The sequence below is a fragment of the Platalea leucorodia genome, assembly GCF_965183815.1.
Source record: "Platalea leucorodia genome assembly, chromosome: 1".
Taxonomy (NCBI): domain Eukaryota; kingdom Metazoa; phylum Chordata; class Aves; order Pelecaniformes; family Threskiornithidae; genus Platalea; species Platalea leucorodia.
In genome coordinates this window covers 36838202-36865515 of record NC_138823.1, presented here as the reverse complement: position 1 = coordinate 36865515, position 27314 = coordinate 36838202, and the positions used below count along the sequence as shown (strand labels likewise).

The 27314-nt window shown below is 39.4% G+C and overlaps 1 protein-coding gene across 6 annotated transcripts in view; it reads right to left on the bottom strand.

The window, feature by feature from the left end:
• The window catches only part of NCOA2 (nuclear receptor coactivator 2), a 197703-nt gene that overhangs the window by 98638 nt on the left and 71751 nt on the right, over positions 1-27314 (bottom strand). The gene's annotated exons all lie outside the window — the stretch shown is intronic.

Genomic DNA, 27314 nt, shown 5'->3' with positions numbered 1-27314 from the left:
TCAGTCTCTGTATTAGCAGTACATACACCTACGGTGCTAAGCACCTTGCGACTTCTGTCCATATGAGGGCAATGAAAAGACACTCCCTCCTCTCTCAGTCACTGAGATATTACTGTTTACTTCTCATCGTAGTATGAAAATGCCTGTGCTTCTTGAACACAGCTTACCAGGGCTCTCCTAAGTTCCTAAGTGTGCACCCAGCCACCCACTCACAGTATTCTGTGTGCAAGTTTCTGCAATATCTAACTGGAGAATTCAACACTGCGCTGTGTGCTATATATAGCAATTAAGTTCTGTATGGGCATGTCCATTGACAATTGTGCGGCTTTTTTTTTTTCTTTTTTTAAATACAAGTTTGATGACTCCTGTTTACTGAGATTTTTGAGTAATGGTTGGGATTTCTTTTTTTTTTTTTTCGATCTTTACTGCTTCACCCCCTTACCTTTAATTAAGAAGGCATATGAAAGAAGAAAATGGGGTTCTGTCAGAGTGATGGAGAAATGGTCAGCTCCTGGCTCAGCTCTTTCTCCTCTTAACAACTGAAAAAGGGTCAGATCCTCCCCTCGGAGCCTCTGCCTCCGGGTGCTTGCCGGTGCTCTGCACAGGTCGTACACAGCAAGGTGCTCCCTGGTGGAGACGGACCTCAGCCCGCAGAAGGCCAAGCTCAGCACAGCGGGCGGCTTCCACCCGCGCTGACGGCACACGAGAGGAACTCGGCACAGGAAGTTGAGCAAGCAGAGAAAACCAGAACCAGAATAGAAATACTACGGCACAGAAATAAATGTTGTATTAACACAATACGTTACATAAATGTAATAACATCTAGTGCTACCATCCGTTTTTAACAGAATGTAGCTTAATTATGAAGAGTCCAGGATTTTTTTTTTTTTTTTTTTTTTAAAGAAAGGACTTTGAGCTCTACAGAATGTGCCTTTCAGTGAATATATTTTTAAAATCAGCTCGGACTCTTTCTTTCACCTCATCCTAGAACAGAAATACTTATATGGGAAAAGACTTCTGATAACAAAAGGCTCCTGAAACCTGCAGACTAACAGCTGGCAAGACTCAATGGCTGAGATTTAAATTAGACACAAGTTTAAATTAGATGAAAGTCAGCCTAGAAATTGTTTATTATTAATAGTGGAATAAAATCATACTAATTCATTCAAGGATAAGGCAGGTTTTCTTTCATGTAGTCTCAGCTAGAAACAAATATCGTTCTAAATGACATCATATGGCTCAATCAAGGTAGAGGATTAAGGAAGAAATCATTTGGTGAAATTTCATGGTCTCTGATAACCAGGCAGGGCAGCACAGTGTAACGCTCCATCTGGCCATAACAGCAACACTGTGTGAACTCAGCAAGATTTGATACATTGCCTGTGGTTTTCCTTGAAACAGAAAGTTGCTGTTGTGTTTAATGCAAGTGGGACCTCTACCTTTAGTTCAGGATACAGCAAATTACTCTACCATACCTGCTGATGAATACGTGGGACTCTGCACCTAGACCTCTCTCCAAAGAAAAAGTTAACATTACCCACTAAGTCATAAAAGTCTCATGTCTCGTCTATGGTCAGTAGTCGCCTTCTAACTGCTAGTGGCTTGCAGACATTACCGTGCATTTGAAAGCCAGTTCCCATGAGCAGCAAGGAGGAAACACAGAGAGACTGCATCTTGCAGACCCTGAAATTCTGGGCTTTCACATCCCTCCAGAAGACCTCACTGAAGAAGGGAGACACTACTGATTACAACTAGCTTCACATGGGAGACACTGGAACACAGGGACAGTTACTCTTTACAAATTTGAGAATAAATGATAAGCTAATTTAAGGCTGCATCACCCACTCTAGTTAAATCTTACAAACACGTCAAACAGCACTAAGTCAGTGTAAATGCTCAATGGTGAACAGTGATGAACAATAAACACTGAGGACTGAACTCTTGCCTTAACTGTTAGGAATTTAGTGCACAGTAAAGCAGGGTCATGCCCCAAATTTTGGTATTATTAAACATCCAGAGTATCAGTGGATGATATGAGGTACGGAAGAGAAACTAAAGAAAGTCAGCTTTTCTATTAAGAGCTTTAAAGTGTTCTGGTGATAATTTCTATCGGTATCAGACAGAATCATGAAAAAAACCCTGTTTAACTAAGCCCAAGCACAAATACTCCTGAAAACTACGAGGGCTGTCAGAGATAACACTATTTGATGAGAAAACCAAGAGCTAGAGACTCCAGCCTACGAAGAAAAACAAAAAAGTGAAAGGAAAACTAGCAGCAGCTGGAATTCATTTGATTTACAATAAAAGAATTAAATACTCTGATATGAAATAAAAATCAACTTTAGGACAATTGGTCTGAGCTCCTTTTTATAATGAGGTTGATGTGACAAAATTGAGAGTTAACTGAAGTATTTTGAATATTCAAGAACTTCAAATTTTACTTGGTGAGGGGAAAAACATAAAAAAACCCCTTGTGCTAATACAATGGCAATCACTGAATGTAGAATATTAAGTAATATTTAAAACAATGACAGTTATATGTTCAACAGAAACCGGGCTTGTTCACTTCTCGTCCGACAAAAGTGCAGGTTAGCAAACTAGTGCCAGTAATAACAAATGGCAGCATCAAAACATGGAAGACAATACTAATTTCATCTAAATAAAGTAAAAGCAAGATTTAGGTAAGCAGGTAATTATTTGCAGTAGAAACAAGATATAACATTCTAACAGAGACCTAACTCTGAGCTGAAATGCTACACAATCTCAAACAACCCCCAGTGTGGTTAGCATTAAATATTTACGTCTATGATAAGAGAGGAAACATGTCAGGACTTGGGTCTATTGCTAACTCTTAAAGAGAAAAGTTCAACACACTGAATTCCAAACCAGAAATCTATTTTTCAACTTCAGTTTGTCTTAAGTTTTCCCTAAAATGGACTGCAAAGTAGGTGCATATGTATGACTGAAAGTCTCAGAAAGAGCATACACTCATTTTAATCTGAAATATTTAGAACATATAGCAAATCCTGTCCCATCCTGAGAAACTCCTACACACACATATCAATGTTATATTGTACATCAATATGAAAAGTTAAAGTCAAATGCAATCTTTGAAAATAGATGGCAGGCATGTTACAACTGATTCCAAATGCAAATAGCAGGGCTGACAGATCTTCCCTCAATGTAAAACTAGCGGCGCCTAACATGTTTACACATTTTAAATTCAATCTCAAAGGCATTACCTTTCTCTAATCTAACAAAAATATCACAACGTGGACAGCGCGTTTCACTTTCTTAAAGACTGCACTTGAGCATGTTGTACTGAAGCACGAGATGATACACGGTCAGTTAAATGGGGAGAAAAGACAAGTTTGGAAGAATACACGGCTATTTCATCACTTTGCTTTTGGCAAAGAGACTCCCATCTTTATCTTTCAAACACATGGTTCTCATGACTCTCTCATCTTGAAACTGCAGTACTTCACAGTTCACAGGACTATTTCTTAAAACCCTTAGCAAATCACCCTTAATATGAGATTTATAAGTTATTTAGATTTTTACAAATTGCCTGTCCCAGGTGCTTAAGAACCCACATTTTCTAAGCTTCAAGTTAATAACGTAATAATAAATAACGCTGTATAAGCCATTTACCTTGAGTGAAGAGGGTATCCTTCTGAGAAGAGATCAGCCAAATCCCTGAAATTAACTGTCCTTTCTCCTGTGCAATTTCTTTCCCAAAACTACAGAGAAAATAGGCAGGGCATGCAACACATCAAGACAAAAAGGCCTCACAGAGAACATTGTGCTGGCAGTTTTAACAGCAGTATGGCAAAAGAAGACAGAGATGATCTGTGAAATAATCTGGACGTAAAGTCATATATGGCTTTCAAAAGTCAGAAATTCAACCACAAGCCAACAGACAACCAAAGCAATCATGAGAGAACTGATGTGCTCTGTGCTTCTGAACTACGCCTCCACCTGAGAAGCAAGATGCTCCGTGGGGCCACCTTCAACACCAAGTGTACGGCCACTGCCATTGCCCAAGGGCAATCCAGCCTGCCTCGCTTGCTGAGCAACGTTTCCAGACCATCTTGCGGTTTTGTTCTATGACGTGCATTTGTATCAACTGATTTACAGATGATGCTGCAGTACTAATTTTGACTGATAAGGCCATGTAGGGTCCTGGACATTGGAAGGTTAATTTTCTCCTTATTGCATACGATGGGAGGTGTGGGTTTGGGGTGCCGTTGTTTTGGAACATCTACACAGACACTCTGATAGCCACTCAGATTTTGGAAATGGCTTCTAACTTAGCTCAGCAGAGCCAAGATTCAGGGACAATCACTTGTTCTCCCAGACAACAGCCTAACAGGGGTGGATACAATGTAATTTAAGTGAACTAAGGCTATTAATTAATATTAAAGGGAGTTTTGCTCTCAAACTGGAGTGATTCTCTTGAAAAGCATGTGTCCTGGTTTCAGCTGGGGTAGAGTTCATTTTCTTCCTAGTAGCTGGTATAGTGCTGTGTTTTGGATTTAGTGTGAGAATAATGTTGATAACACACTGATGTTTTAGTTGTTGCTAAGTAGCGCTCACACTGGTCAAGGACTTTTCAGCTTCCCATGCTCTGCCAGGTGCACAAGAAGCTGGGAGGGGGCACAGCCAGGACAGCTGACCCAGACTGGCCAAAGGGCTATGCCATACCATATGGCATCATGTTCAGTATATAAACTTGGGGGAGTTGGCTGTGGGGCAGAGATTGCTGCTCAGGGACGTGCTGGGCATCAGTTGGCAGGTGGTGAGCAATTGTATAGCGTATCACTTGCTTTGTAGATTATTATTGTATTATTATTATTATTACTACTACTACTACTATTATTCTATTTTATTTTACTTCAATTATTAAACTGTTCTTATCTCAACCCACAAGTTTTCTCACTTTCACCGTTCCAATTCTCTCCCCCATCCCACCGGGGGGGGTTGGGGAGTGAGCGAGCAGCTGTGTGGTGTTTAGCTTCTGGCTGGGGTGAAACCACGACAGCATGCTTGACACTGTTTTTGCTGATGTTACTGTTCAAAGAAGGTATTAGCGGGCAGCTGAAAGATTTTTTTTTTTCTTGAAAGGCCTTGAAAAAAGAACTTTTTCATTTTTTCACTCTTACATGGGAGTGGGTGCAACATATAGTGATGATCATCCAGAAATGTAAGCCCTTACAGATCAGTAGGCAAAGATATCTAAAGCAAAAGAAATTTTAAAAAAACAAGGAAAGAGGCCAGTAAAGAACGGCAAATCTATGTCCTTATTAGCCAAGAGAGATGCAGTTTCTTAAATTACCTGCTGTCTGGAGACTTTGGATTTAACACAACTCTGAATATGCTAGCTGTACATACTATATATAGGCATAGACTAGTTGGCACTGAGGAGGGATATACGTGAGAACACTTTCTGAGAGGAGCAACAAGGGAGAGCCCCCAGTGGAAGTAATGAGTGATGGGTTGGGAATTAAGTAACAGGGTCAATTAAAATGCCTCAATTTTAGAAAATCAGGCAATATGAGATTACAGCTCCTGGCTGCAATGTTGTTCTTCTCTAATAAAGCAGGGTTTTAAAAAAACTTCTGTCATGGCAATACTGTCATGGCATTTAAATATTTCATAATACAAGGGGAAAAAACAGCAAAGGGAATACTGGGCCGGGTATACCCCTACATAACACTGACACTAACATTTGTATTTGCAATGGAGATTACTGAGAAGAATAAGGAGAAAGAAGAGGAGGAGATAAAGTACCCATTTAGGTTTTAGGCACTTAGGAAGCTTCCATGACACAGGATCCCTGCAATCCTCAATACATCACACTCACTTAATATCTATGTTATATGTAAATTTATATAGATGAATTACCTTTATTAATATATAGCCTGCGGTACCTCAGCCACTTGCAGAGTCAGAGCCGTGGGCAGATAAGAAAAATCAGACTAGCAGAGTCCTCAGACTCTACAGCTGTGAAGAGGGCTAGATGAAAGTATCAAATAAATACAAAGAACAAGCAAAGTGATGCCTAAAGCATAATGGAAGGGAATCAAGATGGAAGGCAACGTGAAGGGAAATATTTCCAAGCAGATGGCTCCTTTTAACCAGACAATTTACTATGGTCTAAAAGTACAGTCTTCTAAACAAACGGTATTGAGACATGCAGAAGTAATTTTTCTTTGAACAATTTTCTTAAAAATCTCTTACTTGGGCATAGCACTGCTTTCCTTCTCCACCACAACTTTCTTTCTAGTAACATCTCCCCAGTCTTTCCAACCGGACGTGGCTTCAGCTATAAGAACTGCACTTCATCCAATAGTGCCGTAGAGAACCAAAGTTATCCAGGAGTCTGTTATCCCCAGGGGAGTTTTAAAATCTGTGCAAGAACCCTCTTGCCTCTATTGTCAGAATTAGAAAGTCTGGGCCTATCCCAAATAGTTAAAAGATCTTTTGAATTTAGCTGGATACAATTCTGACCTAATATTTGGACTTGGATTAAAGGCCAAGCACTTTATGCTATGTCATGGATCTCAATGCTAGATAATTTAAGTGTGCTCTGTTGAAGTCCATTCCTTAAACTCTTTCAGAGGCCAAAACTGATATAAAGAAACCCAATTATTAAAGTAGCATATCTCAGCAGAAACTTGTATACCGGCTCTTCAAAATCTGTGCTAGTTGCCTACTAATTTCCCACTACAGTTGAAGATGTTCACATTGAACTGTAAAGCCCTAACTAGCTTGCAACATGCCTATTCTTGCTTTCTATATTGTTTTATATCCATATTTACCTAGATATATACATATATTATATATATAGCTTATCTTGAATAATACATGCCTAAATTAATAAAATAAATAATTTAAATAGTAAGCACACAACTTTTTTTCCCATCTATACTTTGATGACGAGTAGGGCCTACAACAAACCCTAGGAAACATGCTAAAAGAAAAATCAGTTTCTTTCAAAGGACACTGCTGGCATTTCAAATATTAGGAAATGGATCATGGGTACGAGTATTAGTAATCACCTGGAAGTCAAGTGATCTGTTACCATGTAGCAACCCTATCACAATTGTGATGCCATGAAATTCTGATTCCTTTACTTCAAAACCCAATCTTCCCCCCACCTCTGACTATTCTTTCTAATCTTCTCATAGTCATTCTTTATTTTTAAAATGTTTATTATTTTGAAAACTGCATTTGCACTTGTCAGAGGAAGCTGGGTATTAAAACTTGAAACCAATTCTTTGGACATACCAAAGTTTCAGTATTATTACATACTCATACACATAAAGATTATATTAGATTTCATACAACGAATACCTCTTCTCTCAGTAGAGCTCTGAAGGTATGACTTCTATTCTCAGGAGAAAAAGGAACAGACAGCATTTCTATAACCCTACAGTCTGCATGCTGTGCATGTCATGTAGCAATAAATAATTCATATTTTGACCTTATGGGATACCTTTTACTCATGGATTTCAAAGAGCTTTTGCAAAGGTGGATATATGTTTTATTATCTGCAGTTTATAGATCTCAGGATGAACAGAGAAATAAAACGACCTGTTGAAGGTCATTCAGTAAGCCAGGTGTATTTAAGTGGGTAATACTAGGCATGCTGCCTTTCTGCTCAGGTTGCAACTTACAGTGACACTATGAAAACAGTCAGATACCCCCTTGAACTTCAACAATACTCAGGAGAAAGCACATCTTTTACAAATATAGAAGTCTAAACATATTCATGGGGGGAAAGGAGAAAAAAATTACTAACTCCAGGAATGTGGTACCAGGACAGTACAGAAATGACCCAGAATCATCTTGTGCAAACACCCTGGCAAGGGCACTGGCTCCACAGGCAGAGCTGTCAGGATCTGCTGAACAGAGGCCAACAAAACTGTCCTCTTCCACACTGAGAATTTCTTGGAGACCAGATCAGATACCAGACTGAACTTGAAGAAAGTAGTAGTAGTTGTAGTATACTATTATATGAATTGTACAGAGAGGTACTTCAGCAGATTATTTTCTGCTGTGGATTTTATGACACCTTGTGAACAGTCCAACCAGAAAATAATTAATTTTAGAAAGACTGATTCTACTTACAGCAACATTACCAGAAGAAGGTACACTACTAGGACTTAAGTTATGTAAAACAGAACTGAGGCCTAAAATTCTAGGAAATTTAGATATTCTATTTAGAATAAATAAAAATAAATTCTAAATTTAGAAATTTAGAATTCTAAAATTCTAGGAAATTTAAGATACTCTTTTATATTTTCATGATCTAAAAAGTGGTGTATTCCCTGGTGTTAATATTTCACTTTAACTTCTGAAAAATACTTTAAAAAAAAAAAAGTGCAAAAAGCTTTGTATAGAAAACTGTTTAATTGTAACCTCAAAATGATACATAAATATGAGAATATTTATGAGAATGTACCACTGTGGGAAGACAGTTTAATTGTTAGTTAACACCACAGCAATACTGTTTTGGATTAAATGCTTAATCTTGCAATTCTCTGAACTGTCTTACCTAACATTAAGTCCAAGGCTCCACTCATGTCCTTAACTGTAAAGATTATGTGCAAATGCTTTCTTGGAGTAAGATCAGAATGTTCTTTTAATTTTCAGGATGGAGTTCTTATGTTGTCTCAGACTGCTGAGGACTTAGAATCATATAACATGCATAAATTATCTGTTTAGCTGCCCTCTGACGTGCAGCAGTAGTAGGACCCAAGGTCCTTATGTGTTAGCCAAGAAAGATAACAAAGAAATAAGCCTGGGTTGTTTCTTTCTTTGGCTTGTGTTTGTTTCTTTTTCTTTTTCCCCAAAGAAAGAACATACAATAATCTGACACAGAGGGAGCTTACTCTGTTCAAATAACATGATGTTTAAACAAACCAAAGATTTATATTTTACAGGAGAAAAAAATTATCACCACTGTTATCACCACCAGCATAAAACAATTGGTAGTAAAACACTATTTCAAAAAAGGTCAGCACTTCAAAGCTAGATTTAACTAACGCCACCACTGGAATGTTTCCTTTACAGAAAACAAGCTTTTAAAGAGAAAAAAAAAATCACAAACCACACACACTGCTTATTCTGCATGTGCTAAAATGAGGTAAACCCAAAACCTGGCTATTGACAAACCAAAGCATCATTGCAAGAAAAAAAAAACCAAACTGATTTTTGTCTATGCGACCAGAATGAAATGGAGTTAAAAGACATAGAGCATGCACTAAGATAAGACAGATTTGCCAGAATTTTCCTGGGATTAATTAAAGAGGAATCATTTTAAATCCTTCTCTTCCTCTCAAGCCTCTCCAAGCTGAATTTACTCCATTTAAGCAACAAATGCAAAGCAGGCAGGGAGGCATGTACTATTTTCCAATCAAGTCATTCACAGCAAAGCAATCTGGTTTAGAGAAGAGAATTTTTAAAGCTTTCAAAATATAAAATCATTCAGAAGACCAAATGAAATACATTCCTCTGCGCAAATGGAATCCTTCAGACAGTAGAACAAAATGTGCATATCATAGAATCATAGAATCGTTTAGGTTGGGAAAGACCTTTAAGATCATCAAGTCCAACCATTAACCTAGCACTGCCAAGTCCACCACTAAACCATGTCCCTAAGCACCACGTCTACACAGCTTTTAAATACCTCCAGGGATGGAGACTCAACCACTTCCCTGGGCAGCCTGTTCCAATGCTTGACAACACTTTCAGTGAAGAAGTTTTTCCTAATATCCAATCTAAACCTCCCCTGGCGCAGCTTGAGGCCGTTTCCTCTCATCCTATCGCTTGTTACTTGGGAGAAGAGACCGACCCGCACCCGCTACAACCTCCTTTCAGGTAGTTGTAGAGAGCAATAAGGTCGCCCCTCAGCCTCCTTTTCTCCAGGCTAAACCACCCCAGCTCCCTCAGCCGCTCCTCAGAAGACTTGTGCTCTAGACCCTTCACCAGCTTCGCTGCCCTTCTTTGGACATGCTCCAGCACCTCGATGTCCTTCTTGTAGTGAGGGGCCCAAAAGTGAACACAGTACTCGAGGTGCGGCCTCATCAGTGCCAAGTATAGGGAGACAATCACTTCCCTGGTCCTGCTGGCCACACTATTCCTGATACAGGCCAGGATGCCATTGGCCCTCTTGGCCACCTGGGCACACTGCTGGCTCATGTTCAGCCGGCTGTCGACCAACACCCCCAGGGCCTTTTCCACCAGGCAGCTCTCCAGCTACTCTTCCCCAAGCCTGTAGCATTGCATGGGGTTGTTGTGACCCAAGTGCAGGACCCGGCACTGAGCCTTGTTGAATCTCATACAGTTGGCCCGGGCCCATTGATCCAGCCTGTCCAGGTCCCTCTGTAGGGCCCTCCTACCCTCCAGCAGATCGACACTTCCACCCAACTTGGCGTCATCTGCAAACTTACTGAGGGTGCACTCAATCCCCTCATCCAGATCATCGATAAAGATATGAAACAGAACGGGCCCCAATACTGAGCCCTGGGGAACACCACTTGTCACTGGCTGCCAACTGGAGTTAACTCCATTCACCACCACTCTTTGGGCCTGGCCATCCAGCCAGTTTTTTACCCAGCAAAGATTATCACAGAATCATATGATATGAAAGACATATATATCATATATATAACATATATATATCATATGAAAGAGTACACCCATCCAAGCCCTGAGCAGCCAGTTTCTCCAGGATAATGCTGTGGGAAACAGTGTCAAAGGCCTTACTAAAGTCCAGGTAGACAACATCCATAGCCTTCCCCTCACCCACTAAGCGGGTCACCTTGTCATAGAAGGAGATCAGGTTGGTCAAGCAGGACCTCCCTTTCATAAACCCATGCTGGGTGGGCCTGATCCCCTGTTTGTCCTGTACGTGCCGTGTGATGGCACTCAGGATGATCTGCTCCATAACCTTGCCCAGCACCGAGCTCAGGCTGACAGGCCTGTAGTTCCCCAGATACTCCTTCGGACCTTTCTTGTAGACAGGTGTCACATTTGCTAACCTCCAGTCAATGGGGACCTCCCCGGTTGACCAGCACTGCTGATAAATGGTTGAAAGTGGCTTGGTGAGCACTTCTGCCAGCTCCCTCAGTACTCTCAGGTGGATCCCATTTGGCCCCATAGACTTGTTTGTGTCTAAGCGGTGTAGCAGGTCACTAAACATTTCCCTGTGCGGGATTTACAAGAAGCAGATGAAAGTCTTGATATTTATGCCCAACTGCAAAAATATTTTGATGCAATAGAGAGATAAGTAATGCTTCTTGGTGGAGTTCAGTTTCCGATTCCCCTACAGCTGACGTGTAAACAGGAATATCAGCATCGAGGACCAGGATGAACACAAGCCCCCATGCGAAAGGAGCCTGACAATTATGATTACCACACACAGCACATGTTTCACCACAATTTGCCCCATACCTTTGCCGTATTTAAGCTCCTTACCTTTTTTTCGCTACTACTTTCACCACCTCTGCTTAAGCAGAAATTATTATAAGCTTATTAGCTCTAAGTGGTCACGTCTACAAACATGGGAAGGGCTGGTGCTTGGTGCCAATCAGCTTTCACTAATCTGCACCCTGCCAGTGCTCCCGCTGCGCCTCGGGGCTGGCTGTCAGGAGGGCAAAACCGTACCCTGAGCCAATGGGTGGGGGCACAAAAATCATGTTCCTCCCTCCCTCTCTTCTGCTAAAGGCCCGTATCAATCCAATTCCCACATCTATGGAAAGGTGCTTTATTTTTTTCCTTTTCAAGGTATTTGTTATGTCATGTACAGTGTGCAAAGCCAGTGATCTCCACAGCCTAGGTGGGGAGTTGTTTGAACAGAAAATCTCTCTCAGAAGATCACACACCTCGGGAGCAGGAATCTTCTTGAGGTCTTAACTCATTTACAAATGAAGAGAGCCAAATTCAACACTTTCTTGTAATAAATATTTCACCTTAATTTTGGTGCTTTATGTAAAAAAAAATAAAAAAAAAATTAAAAAAAAAAAGTCTAAATTTGCACCTTGTGTACTATTCCAGTAGCAAAATAAGCGTATCGGTAAAAACAGTTCTTTTAGCTAGATCTGTATGGGCAAATTACCACTTTTATTCTCCAGTTACACAGCCAGCACTTAGTTTGGTGAGTAGCATGCAAATAACTAGGTGTTGTACTATATACTATAACTACAATCTATGTATTAACTTGTTTGTAACAATTATAAAATGGTTTAATGACAGGTTAAAAACATCTCAATATCCAGAATATTCCTGTGACAATAATTCACTTCTAGTAACCTAAATATTACTGGTATAGCAGTGATGGTGCCCTTTTGCTACACTAATTTCAAACCTGAGTTGGACCAGGTAAGTATGGACATGGGTGAGCAATGCTTCAATACGGGACAACAAGGAAAGATCCACGAGGTTTAGAAAGTTGTCTTCTGGGAGCAGAAAAAGCCCATCATGCTTTACTTGTATCTGTATGTGAGATGCAGTCTAAGAAATGATAGCTTTTGTCAGTTACTCTTTCAGAACACATAGAAAGGAAAACTAAATTAGATATTTAGATAACACTGAAAGGAAACTAAGCTTACGCGTATTGCACACAGGCGTTTCACCTACTTACCAAAGGGTAGATAAGAACTTTTTGTGCAACTCATAATGGAAACCTTCGTACTTAGCTTTGAGCAATACTAGAAGAGTCATTTTAACTATTTTATTTCCAGCAACGATTAGGAAATATGAGCATCTCTGTTATACTGTGGCAAGAAATAACGATCAGAATTTAAAAGAAGAAAATGCAGGCACTACAAAGAATGTGTCACTGGTAGTATACACTACATATATAGTACATAGTATACTAAAAGTCTAATATATCCCTTAGTTTGGTTGGTGTGATAACATGTTTTACATTTTATAGAAGCATATAGCATACTTACTAAGTACAAGTAATTGTTGGAGATATTTCAGTTACTGCATTACAAAACTAGTTAGTCTATTATTTACAAAATAGCTGTGAAAAGTACACGTCCTTCAATTAGATTTCTATTTTCATCAGTGAAACTATGGGAATAATCCCATAATATTTCAATAATGTTTCAATAATAACACTTCAGTAATAACATTTCAATACCTTTTTGTACTTCAAAAAGAACATGAAAGAACATAACTAGATAAAATCACTTCCTTTCTCAAGTATGAAACCCATCTCTCTAATTCATTTTCCTTTCTACTCCATATACTAAGAAGATTTTTTTCTCTGCTGAGTTGCTTTTAGTTTTTCTCCCAAGTACAACAAAGCCAGCATATCTCTATGAAGTTGGTACTTAGGAGGCGGAAAGCTGGCACTAATTGCCCCTGTTTTCAGGAGGAATAGCTGCCATGCAAACAGCCCTAATTCATAAAAGTCATTAACACAACAGAGACAACCGCCTCACGTTGAAGAATTACACTACTACCTTTAGATCAAGATTACTCAATTATATTTTAACGAGGTGGGTAACTCTGCCAACCCACTACCTCTGGCAGAGGCCGGCTGTAACCCCTGCAGCGCAGCCTTGGCAGGGAGCGCAGGGCAGCACCGTGGCTCGTGAGCCTCCCCTGAAGAGTTGGGGCTTCAACAGGACCAGGCAAATTTCGCGGCTCAAACCTGGGTATCTGAAGGCTGCTCATCAGTAAAAGAGGGGAATGCACGGGTGGTGTTTTTAAATGACTGAAAGTTTGTTTTGGTGGTGGGGGTTTTTTCAGTGTGGGGAGGGGTTAGAAAACTGTAGAAGGAATTAGTCTACAACAGTGTGTGCCGTTTGGCATTTGAGAAGAGTAGTTTTCATTTCACTGTATTTTAACAACCAGGAGAGTTTCAAAATCTTGTGGGCCTGGATCAAACTCATGTAGTAGCAGTCACTGAGCCGTTTAAGTGCCTTAAAGCTTCCATCAGCAGCTCTCTGCTGCAGGTACAGGCATGGCTAAAATGAATACAATTTGTGTCCAAAAAGAAATGGAATTAAACCCAGCAGTCTATGTACAGTGCAAGCTTCAGCATGATTTAAGAAGAAAAAAACCCAACCAACCACTCTTTATTTTATCAGTATTTAAAAATTCTCCCTTCCTCCAAAAAGCATTTTTCAGTATCTTATTTAGCTTATTACCATATGCTTGCAATTTCTGCTCTCCATAGAAGTCATTCTGGAAAACCAAAGGCAAATTTTTGTGAACCGCAGATATAATAAAATAACTCCCTCCATGAAATGGTCTAAAAGCTTGGATTGCTTCTGCTCCACCTCCCCACATCTGGCACACGCATCAGATTACAGGCCAGAAGGCAAAGCGAAGAGACGGAAAGGGAGATAGTGGCTGGATCACAACTAGAAGGAAGCACACCTTCTGTAATTCAGACTTTTTTCCCGAATGCCAATACGCCAAAGCATGATAAATAAAGCCAAACACGGGAGAACTCCACACACGCGCAGGCACAGACACACAAACATCCCCCCTGCTTCAATCAGTTCCCTGAAAGGCAGTGAATTACATGAAATATGCTTGGATGACTTCAGAACTATCACTCTGTGCCAAAAGTGCAACTGGGCTTCCGATTTTATTAACTGAAAAGTTCAGAGGAAAACGGCAATCATTTGTCTCTAATTCACAAGATTCTTTCACTTTTTCTGATTTGTGAAATATTTCATAGATACGAACAAAACTGAAAGCCATTGAATTGTCTAAATGCCACAATACTGGCAAATAAATACAGTTTGTCAATTGGTCTTTTTGCTATTTAAGTTTTGCAAACTTAAAACTCAACCAGGAAGATCTACACGAGGATGTAAGGAGCTGGTTTGGGAGCGTTGTTTCCCAGACCTCTCTCTGAAGCCACGTTCTCCTCGTCCCTTCAACCCCACATCAGCAGCACAAGGGCATAAAACTTTCGCCAAGTCTTTCAAGCTTAGCAATAAATCTGCTGCAGTTGGAATTATCAAAATTATTCAGACCGTTCAAATGATTTTTTTGTTAACTTGGCACGCTGGTCAGGAACTTGCCGAGTCAAATACAAGCAACAAAAGTGGAATTCTTCTTGCTAAGCTAATTGATGGTCCTACAAAAATGAAACATGCAACTGCATATTCAAAACTTTCAAAGACGCACTGTATTACAGTTACAGAGCGCCTTCCCCTCTGTGCCTGGTGTAATATGATCATAATTGCTGTGAAAGGGCGAGAGACCAACTATATGTTAAATCCTGCCATCTGTAGGTGCTTTACACAGTTCCATTTGCTGCTGCCGGGTCAAAAGTTTACCCTATTTTCGCTTGTTCATAACCAATCACACAAGTCTCTGCTATGTGTAATCTTTGACCCACTCTCAAAGCAATTTTTGTATTATACAGTCATATGACTACACTGAAAAAACCCACACGGTTTATTAAGAATACACTTCTTGTTGGTTAGCTTAATAATTATTATTATTTCCATATTCAGTAAGCATACTGTACCAACCTTGTTCTTCCCAGTTACTCCCTTGGAGCACAACCATAGTGCCATGAATTTTCCCCGCAAAATGCTCCAGCATTTCTGGCTAGTGGCAATCCAGAAGCACATGCAAAACAGGGCTGGAAAGCATTCACAGCACCCGTCGTTTTAAAAGCAGAGGGAAGCAACTGCTCAGTTTGTCCTAATAGGGAGAAAAGATGCTCTGTAAACATTTAAATTAATGTTCACAGTGAAAACAAAAATTGTCTCTGAAAATTAGGATTAGATTATTAGAATATCCCTACATATTTACCTTAAAAAATGAATATGCAAAAATAGATTGTGTGCAAACATTTATGTTACTAATATTACTATTATTAAAATATCGAAGGAACAAGCAGTCCCATGAACAACAGAATTAATTAAGCCTCATCTCCCACAGATTTACACCTCCTGGTTGGTCGACTTTGGTGCCTAGAAAGGTGAAAGCTTTGAATGAAGCTTTTCCCACAGTTGGGACATTTGTTTAAAGTCTCTCTTTTCCCATCACTAGGATTCCCAGGCAACTAATAAGATTATTTCATGCTGTAACCTTTCCCTCTGTCAAGCCACCTTTAGGTGCTTCCACCTATACTCAGCTACTTGTTTTCACAAAACTTGTGGGATCTGAATTTTGAGAGCTCCGCTGTGCCACAAAATGTGATCGAAATAACCAATAGGTTCAAAAGCTGAGGGGAGACGTGTGTGGATGTACACAAGTGCATGGTGTAACTAACCTCACGAGCCTTGTTTCCATAGGAAATGAGGCTAAAAATAAAGGAGAATATTTGACCTTATTATAATTTCACAGAAAGCTAATTTAGATGGACCAAACTAAACAGCTGGCTATACTAACAGATCACCCAAAAGTAGTATCACAATACTTAAATCTGTCCCATAGATTTTGCTAGACAGTTTTCAAAGCAAAACAGACACACAGGCCCCATTTATTTTCTAACAGGAGATACAGATAAATAAAGAGATACTTTTCCATAGTATTTTACTGTAATCTATGAATTGTGATAGATTTGCAATCCTTTGGGTTTTTTTTTAATCTAGCATTTATGCAAGTGTGTTCTGTCTCCAAGGATATAAACACAAGTCAGCACTCACATGAATAGTTGCATTGCTCCATTTCATGTTTGACTCTTAGATGCTAAACCCTTCATAAATGTAACAGAGAACAAAAGCAAGCCCATGCCACTGAGAAGATCAGTTAAGTAATATATAGGAGAGAATAATGAAACAAATAACAGCATTAAACCATTTCTAAGCAGGTCATAAAATATGTTCACATACAAAATTCAAACAGTTATGAGATCCCAATCATTTACTAAAAGACAGAATAAAAATTACCCAAAATAAATAAATCAAAATATAGATTCTAAGGCCAAAACAGTCCATCATCTCACCTCTTGTACAGCAAAGACCATAGGATTTTACGTAGTACCTCCTAAAGCAAGTCTAATACTTTGGCATCTGCCAGCAAAGTTTATTGCATTTATGCGTTGTTACCAATTTCAGACCTAACCGTGTCTGGGCATACATATATTGTCAAAAGCAGAAAAAACAAAATATGCACTTCTAAACCAGTGTTTGTGCTTGCATATACTTCCATGTCTCTGTTCTGCAAATATAGTTAGAAAAAAGTTGTTCCATTCTCGGAGAGCCATTGTTCATGTCTCAAAGCTTTAACAAACTTCCAGACAAGGTAGACCTTTGATCTGTATGCCTACCTAACACTTGAATAATTCTCCACGTGCCCGTAAAGATGCTGATTTTTTTTTTTTTTTGCATTTTTGTGTCCCTTATTAACAACAGTGACAGAATATTAATTTAAAATCCTGCAGAAAGAAACAGAATTTTGAAGTGTCACAACTTTACTGAACCCTGTAATTTTTCTTGCTGTAGGACAATGTAAGAACTCTATCTGAAATGGAAACCAGATTTGACAGAACAAACAACAAACAAAAGTTGGGAGAAGCCCTCAGACCACCTTTTAATTATTAAAGGTAAAAACTGGAACCTTAGAGTAAAAACATACAGAAATCTTCCAAATGAGAATATTGCTAGATAGGAGTCCCACCAGAATAAAAATACACAGGAACTGAACCCAAGCTGTTACACACTCTTTAATGAGGCATATCTCTTTAGAATGCTATCCATCAAGTCATATACTACTTCCATAAACTCATCAGTCTCAGCCAATGCCTGATCTTTAGAAAACGGAAAAAGCTACTGGTAATGTTGTATTTCGGCTAAACAAACAAAAAAAAAGGTAAAATAGAAATCAACATTTTAAAGCAACGGAACAGATTTATCCAACTGGAAAACATGTTGGCAGATGTTATTTTACATATAAATATAAAATAATTAATTACAAAATTATTAATACTAACAATCATACACCAGCCATTAGCTATTAGATACTATATCAAATTATATACAACATAGATGTTTTATATATAATATATATAAATAAAATGTGTGCACATATACACACAGCATTCAGACATTTGCTAACAGGACTAGTGTCACCTATGATCCAGGCCAGGAACAAGTGAATAGTCTTTCGTCCAGGGGAAAGCAAGATGGATGATGTTTAGAGGAAACCCACTCCACTTACCAGCAGCAGAATGGGCAAAGAACAGTGGAAAAATCCTGGTATAAAAGAAGAAACAAAGAAAACAAGACAACAGAACTGACTCTTAAGAACACAAACGAGAAGGCTGAAGGTACACAAAGGTATCTACATGTCTGAACACAGGGAAATTTTTCACCTTGGCAGAAAAGTTTGATCAAGAGCAGAGCTCAAACAACTGCAAGAGACAACAAGACTGAAGGACTGAAGCTGAGAACTTGGGAAACCTGACTCAAACCCCAAGGTGATCCACTAGCATGGAAATGCTATAAAGCCACTTACTATTTTGTCTAAGTTTGTGCATGTCTTCTCATTTTTCTACAGTGCAAGAAGTGATTTTAGAAAGTTTGCAGCTGAGCATGAATTTATACTATTCTTTATATTACTGGGGCAATTTGGAGAGTTTAACACTGATCTTAGCAATTTGGTTAGCTGCCTCATGAGGGCCCCGTTCCTGATAAGGAGAAACAATCTGTCCCCAGCAAACAGATATTTCATTCCAGAGCCAGAAACCTTACAGGAATCTGATGAGGCTCAGGGGAGTTTACAAGGACCTGGATTTCACGTAGGTCCATAGAGCAATGACACAAGGGAACCGCGATGCAGAAGAATTGTCTTCATTCAGTTTTATTTAAAAACAATTCTGTCATACATACTAGAGGCCAGGCTAATTGCAATGACTGTTTACAGCAATGCATATATTTCTCTATTTGACTGTATTTGAAGTAAGTAATCCAGATTATTCGTATAAATACACATACACAAAAGTAACTTAAAGTTTTTTCTACCATCAGCTGAAAGAGAGAAATACAGTAAATTGAGATCTTAAAGCTAGCACCCTCTTTGTACATGATTTTTCTATTATTTCATTTTCACCTGAACCATCTTCATTATTACAAGAGCTTAATGGTTTCCTACGTGTGAAAATTCTTAAAACAGTGAACCTGAAAAAATGCAAAAGTTAAAAAATACAAATCATATAAAAATCTAAATCTTCATTTAGTATTTAACTTTATGATGATCAAAATACACAACCAAGTATGGAGATAATTGTCAGAGGCATTTGTTTTGGATGACCTGCATAGATTAAAAAGGTATTCAGTGCTCTCATGTAATGGCTATGTGTATTACCTCAGGATAACAAAAACTTTATAGATGATCACTGCATGCCAATGAACAGTACAAGTACATTTTTAAATTAAAAAAAAAAATTGTTTTATATATATACAGAGCTTTCCAGCTTCCCATGTTCTTTTCAGGTTTAACAGTTACAGTCTCAAATTAATTTTGAAATTCTCCTAAAAGGCAATATAAAACCATAATTCAAAATCCACTCAAAAATTAGTCTTTGACTTCTCAACTGGCAATTAGAAGCTTGCATCTGAATTACTTCATATGCAAATAAGATGCTTTTTTACATGGCATGGTAGCTTGTAATTGATAAGGGCGTTTTTAACGAACTGTTTTAAAGGATGTGGTTTTCTGTTAAAAGAGGTCGCTTATTATGAGGGGTTTGCAATTATATTTTGGTGGTTGGATGCAGATCCTCCCACCAGCTAATTCTCACAGTCCTCACTTCCTAGTCCTCAGGGTAGTCACCAGCCTGACCAGCCTGCACATGCCACAGGTAGCTATCCTAGAAATATTGTCAAGATGTCATCATGGAAATAAGACCGAACCACAAGAGAAGGGAGGCTCTTCTACCTGGCCCCTTCCACTCCCCTGGAGGCAGCCCTCTAAATTGGACTGTGGCAGGCCTCCAACTGTCCAGTTGCTGGGCAGCGTTTGCTGCTGCAAAGCTGCTCTCCATCTCCTTTGGTAAAAAGCAGAGCAGATGGAAATTTCCTGTAGGCTGGTCTTGGCCCACAGACCACTGTTTGGACCATACTCCTCTACGAACAAGAGCAGTCTATTCATTGCATGGAACTGACTGGCCATACTGTCCTCTTTTACAACACAACTCCATCCAATCCCTTAACTCAGCGATAAAACACAGTGCAATGTGAGCACATTTCATCGCCTCTGCTTGGGCTAGGAACTAAGCCATGAAGGAAAATATGGCCATGTCACGCTAAGCAAAGAAACACATGAGTAACTCTGGCAAGCATCTAAGATAAAGCTCTTCTGAATGACTGACGGTAATGTTATATTGATGTTATAATAAATTATTACCTACACACACAGACACAGAGTAAGCAGAAGCAGCAGCTGTGTGAACATCATCTTCAGAGCAGCAGCTGTATGTTCTCTTAAAACATTGGAAAACAAGAATAGGAAAGAATCCTTTACACAATTAAAAATGTTATAAACCTTCTGTGCCCTGAAAGTTTCCATATTTTATTTAGAATGAAAGATACACCTTGATATATCTAACAGCCATGGTTTTTCACAGGACACAACGGAGTTCTCACTTTCATTGTTCTTCCCTTGACTCCCCTGATAAATTACAGCTAAAAACACTAGGAAGCTCGAAACAGAACTCTGTCCTGATTTCTGTTCCCTTCGCTGTCAGATGTATCTTAGCTTTTACATGGAGGCTGTTAAGACTGCTTTTGCTTTTAAATCTTCATTCAGAAAGATGAGTCAAGGTTCTGGTCATCGACGTAGCTCTTCTCGTTGTTCCAACGACAACAAAACGGGTTAGCCAGCTTTTCCTGAAGAAGGGAAAACCTTGGGTAGCAGAGGATGAAATAGTTCTTTTAAGGACTATTATTAAAATAGTCCTTTTTAAGGACTATTAGCTTTCTGGCATAAAGTCAAAAGATGGTCACTATGAATGTTTGATACTTCATAAGGTCTTGAGTAAGTATTCTCCACTATTTATCTGATAGTTGAAGAGGGAAGCTAAGAAAGGGAAGGTAAATGTTTCATATTATGTTTAGGACAGTGTAATGTTTGTTAAGCTCTGCCTAAAGGTAATTCTTACAGGGCCTTGCAAAATGCAGTGCTACCTCTCACACGAAGAAAAAGCCTTTCTCCAAGAATCTGTCACAAGAAGTAAAGGTCCACTGTCGGTTCCGTATGCAGCAAGTGCTGCAGCTTCAGTAACGAAGCAGAGCTTCCCTGGAGAAATTCTCCTGGGAGAGCTCCCTTTCCCTGCAAAGGCACCTCACCGGCTCTTCCCAGCAAGCAGAGTACGTGGGGAATATTCAGTAGATATTTGCTGCTCAAGTGCCTGATATCAGCAGAGACAGAGAAGTGATGACAGGCCCTTTCTGGATGAAAAGTTAGGGCTCTCCTCAAAGGCCCCAAGCAGCCTAAAACATATTTGAACCAACGCAAGAGGGCACAGGAGCAGAGGAGGAACTCTTTCTTACCCTTTTGTACTCATGCTTTTCTGCCATACTAAGTGCATGAGCAGAGTCAAAGGCAGGATGGATGAATTAACTCAGAAAAAAGCTGAGCAATCAGTCCTCAAAAAATTAATGATAAAAGACTTTGAATAAAGCCAATTTGTAATGGAATGTAAGAAGGGAAGTCCCTAAAGAGAAAAACTGTCTACCAGCTCTGCAGCAGGTTTTGCTGCCCCATGCAGTTTACCATGGCAAGAAGCCAACTTGGCAAGGCTCGCCCTTCTCCAAGGAGCCTGGCAGCGCGCCAGCCACACTCACGGGTCTCATTTCTGCTGCCAAGCTCGAGGGGCAATCGAAGATCCTGTTTTGTGAATCTGCAGACCTGGTTATGACCAAGAATATTTGTGTTTTAAAATGTTCTTAAGCAAGTCAAGTTCCCTCTGTTTATACAGCAACTGAACAGGCGAAACAGAATACTTAACCCAGCTAGAGAAAATGAGCCACAGATTGTTAATTATATGGCTATTTGCACTTTGACTGGAAGAGGAAGTAAGCTGGTTATAACTACTTCGGGCTTTACTCCTGCAACTGCATTGAAACCACATTTATGACAGCTGAAACTATGCAATTTTATATAAATGTGGGCACTTCCTGTTTTTGAAGCAAGTCCTCGGCTGCTCGCCTTACCTCACGGTAACGTTGCTGGAACCAGAATGTATTAAATGTGCTCAGTTGTGAAGACTGATCTTAAGATCTTATTTTACTAACTATTTTTAAACGTGGAGATAAAATGCATATATTGGACTACTGCTGTCAAGCATCTCTATTTCTAGGACCTAACTGTACTCCTTAGGCGTTAGGAAACACATATGTTTTCCACGTGTGAGGCTGAAACGCCCAGCTGTCACCCGGGGCGTGCTCAGTCCCCAGTGACATGGTCACGGTCACTCTTGGACGGGGAGGCAGGCGTGTCGCGTTCCCCCGAGCAAGCAGGCTGCGCTCTGAATTACACGTGCCGGCAGATCTATCTTTTTCCACTCACTACGCAGTATTTGAAGTAATTTGTAATAGCAGCTTTGTTATTTTGCACAGTATGGTATTAATTCTTCATTGTGGCAAGTATATGTTCAATTTCATAGACACTGAGTATGGGGAGTAACACAGTCCTCTCGGCATAAATTGAACAAAATCATTATTTGACTAGAAGATAATTTTGAAAATACCATTTAACAACCCTAATAAGCAGCAGTATGTTTCCTGTGCCTTTTCTCTTATTTTGCTTATTTATGTTAATTGCATCTCACAAACCAAACTTCTGCAATGAGTACAATTATATAAATCAGCACTCTGCTTTTCCATTGACAGCCATTTTCCTAAGAGATTACAGGAGGAAGACTGATCAGATTGTTCAACTGAAAAGCAAATGCATATCCAGTAATTGCTGATGATAAAATGTGGCAATTCTTACTTACCAAAAAAACCCACCCACATTTATTTTACAACGTATTCCTCCGGATTTAGTTTGTGACACACTGCTTCAGAGTCAAGTACCCCCTATAAATGCAAGACAGTTACAGTCAAGATCACCAAAATCCTTAACACAGAGAAGTGTCAGCATTTTTACTACCTTTGTTTTGCTCTTCAAGACCAAAACTTCTTATTTATAACCATTAGATCCCACCCTTTAACTATGAGAACTTGCCAGCTTTGCAGCGCTAACAGACCTCTTAGTCTCAAACTGGAAGAAGATTAAATAAAGATTCAGTTTAAAAGTCCTTATGCAAAAACCTTCAACTAAAAGAAACACTAAAGCTAGAATTTCAAATTCAATTACACCTGATTTATTGATTTCTCTTCACTTAACTTTCAAAGTAAACATGGTATACAGTTTAACTCATGCACTTCTTTAAAAAACACTTCCCTCGATTGCCTCCTTCCTGCCTCAAGTCAAGGCCCAGGTCTGAAGTGTCAGACAAGCTGATGTGCGACTAGAAGAGGCTGGTCCTGCTGTCCCTCTTCCAGGCCACCTTCAGCGCAGACATCTGTCCAACTCTGCAGTTAGCAAGTTCACAGAGTTAAGGAGCCAGCCAAGTAACCCAACCAAAAATGCGGTTCGCTGACCACTAGTTTGGCTCCCCGAGCCAACTCACCCCAGAGCCGTGGTGGCAGCGGCACTGGCACGAGGGAGACGGGGTAATACCTCAGCAGGGAGGGTGCAAGCCACGTTTCTCGAAGCTGTGAGACCAGGGTTAGCTGCAATGACGCTGCATTTGTGCCATCTTTGCAAAAACTGGCCCTGTGTTCAACCCCCTATCCTCCAAACAAGGGAGGAAAATAGAAAAATTCAATTAATGGGGTGCAGTCTAAAGCTGCCCGAATACCTTAAGAGCCTCACTGAGCTACAGACTCAAACTTGAAGTCTCAACTCCTCTTTTGACTTTTTTTTTTGACTGAAGCTCACTGTTTCTACACAGAAGCACTCAAGTCCAGATCTCTGCAAACTTATTCCTAAAGGTAATGCAAGCATTTCTAATAAGGAAAAGAAAAAAAGACTTAATGAAGGCAACCCAGATTAGCTAAACGATACATCATAGTGGAATAATTCTTCTGTTAAAGATCATGCAGATGTTATGATGGAGGCAAAGAAAGCCTTTCTTTAGCTACAGCACAGCTGCTGCATACAACTTCAAAAAGACTTGGCACAAGACTTCAGCCACAAAACTTCCCCCTCACTTCATTTCATGTGCGTCATCTGAAACTTCAGCGAGCTGCACCAAGGACAAAACTGACACAAGGGTTGTTTGGAACATCTTATCAACAGTGGGGCAGCTCCTCGCACTGCCAATATTCACGTGCACCTTCACAAAACTCGACTGTATGTCTCCATTCCTCCTCAACCCAGCAATCCCTCAAAAGCAATGATATCCCACACTGCTGTCCCTTATTTATACTTGCATTATCTTCTACATTAGACAACCGAATTACCACATAATTAAAATATATTAAAACTTCAAAACCAGCCATAAGTAAACTATCTGTTAAAGTAACATTAGAAAGTATTATCAACTGCTGTTCATATCCTTCATACACAGAGCTACCCTGAACAGTCAGACACCCAGACCATGAAGCTTAAAATGCCGTAACTTACAATTACATTCAACGTACATGCTTAATGCCAGTCTTGTATTTTCCACATAATATATGCACTACAAATATATATTCATTGTCTAAAATCAAAGTTCAGCTTTTCCTTTTAAATCTGTCACAGTATTACAGCTAGTTACATATAGCACACAAGAAGAACTTGCATTGATTTTATATCTGTAACAGTAAAGCACACAGAACTTAATTTGATCTGCATACTAGCATTACACTTGTGATTTCCTTTCAGTGATGATATTGATAGGAGATGTACCTGAGAAACCTAAACTGCTTTAAGACGCGTGTATGTGTATGAGATTAAACTGGAGCATTCCTGACACATAGGAACAGAATCTTAGGAACTGTTTTTAATTTCTCCTTTTTTCTTCCTTTATTAATTCATATGACATTAGCTCATCAACTCTTATGGCATTCTTAGCTTCCACCATGCAAAGCCATAAGCCAATCTGTCACCTACAGTATTCTTCCCACAACTGTGAAGTTACAGACAAAAGAATAATGACTCCAAACGAGAACACAGCAGTAGGAGCAATTAAATTTTGTTAACATTCAAACTTCATAAGTAAAACAGAGCAGAAAAAAACTGCAGAAACAAGGAAATACAAGCAGAAATGCACTGAAAGAGGGTTTTTGGTTTTTTTTTTTTTTTTTTTTTTGAAAAAAATTACTCAGTTACTTGATTACTAAGAACTTGATAAAAAGCTGGAAACCCACGACTTTAAAGAATATTAGTAGTGTTGATTAAAAACAGTGAAGAAAACTCATTAAAGCAAAGGTCAAGCTTGAAATACTAGAAATATTAACCACAGTATTACTGTATTCATGAAAACATAACTGTTCAAAATGACCTACTTTGATAACAGCAAAAAATGAAAGAATATGGGCACTAACCCCCCAACTCTACTGGTTTTATAAAACACCATCTACTTCTCAGAATTAGTAACAGACTCATGAAACTGAACCAATTTGTTCAACAGATGTTTCAGTTAACCCAAAAGAATTTTACTCTTCTATTGTAGAAATAGAGCACACTGAATAAAATTCCACTATTATTAGCAGCTTTCAAAATATATTAGCTCAAAATTAGCTTCCATTTCCATTCTTTCTTTCTTTCTTTCACATAACAGAAAACATTTTCCATACTGGATTAGACGTGCCACCAAAATAAAGTAGGCACATTGATAAAACAAATTGCCCTTCTCCTCCCCCCCCCCCCCCTCCCGCCCCCCCCCGTTTTATGGGATATGCAGGAACGGCAGAGTTTTTATTTTTCTTGGCGTTCCTCTCTCCACATTAGCCGATAATCTTCCCCGCGTAGCTCTGCCAGCGCGCTGCCCCGCAGGCCCACAACACCCCTGCTGTTCCAGTCCCGTGCTTTTCTCCAGCGGGCTCTGCGAATTGTGCGATCCTTTCGTAATGTGTGCTATTGCATCAGTCTAATTGCAACATAATTTTGAATGCTCTAGGTAAAGCAAATAATTTCATTTTTAACTTCTGCTCACGAAATACAGATTGTTTCCCCCGCTCCCCCTCCCCCCTGCCTTTTTTATTGATGTTATTTAAAGATTTAAAGAATGACTTGCACTGCATGGCAGTAGTCAAACAAAAATATCTCAGGTTTTCTTAGAAAGCAGCACTTAAAAATATTGCTTGGCGCCTAAAGCATTACTGCAGCCTTTCACAGAGCCATATACAGTAGACCCCCCATGAGCAGGCCGGAAGGGGAATGTGCATTCTTACTCTGTGTATTTAATATAAGATTTAGCCGTTATCAAAGCTTCATAGCTTTTACTGTCTCTCTCTCTCTCTCTCCTGCAATAGAGAGTAACAGCTTATTTGGCAAACACACTCACTACATTTCCAGGCACCGAACACACGCTCTTGGTTAATTCATAAAATCTGATCTAACATTAGATATTTTGCATTCAGGTTAGCTAAGTTAAAACAATATTTAGCTTAACCATGCCTTGGCCAAAAAATTCTGTTATCTACTGATTACAGCAGCATTGTAGCTAGCTGTGGACATGACACTGGGAAAATACAAACCCTGAGCCTGAAGAAACGCTGATGGAATTCTGACCTCAAGCCATTCTGATAGTGGGCATTACAAACACTGCCTACTTTGTATCTGATACAATAACCAGGCACAGGAGGCATGTGCCTGCGATGAATGATGAATTTACATCTCATTTTGGTTTTATGTACGTATATTATCTGAGTTGACAGCACCTAAAAACGCTGTGCTTCTCGCACCCCAAATCATATTACGTGATACAAACATCTACCCTGAAACCAATCTGCAGAAGCAAGCACTCACAGGAGGAAATGTCAGAAGTAAGTTTTAGAGAAACCTAAACTTTGCCTTTTTTTTGCTTCTGTGGCACGGTATATACCGCAGTTATGTCACACGATTTCCACAGCACCTCTGCTTCATTCAGCGTACAGAATTACCATTAATCAAAACAGAAATCTGTTTTACTCTTGGTATTTGGCGTATGGTCCAATACCTTATTTACTGCATGCTACTCACATTTTTTTTTTTGAAGACAGAACAAGTAATTTCTTTGTGAATTCAATGGTGCAGCTGAGTGCTTCATCAACATAATGGTTAGTCCTACTATTACCCTGTTACTCCTAACTTAGAATAACAGTGTTATTGCTAACTTCCTAACTAAAGCGGTGACAGCTTTA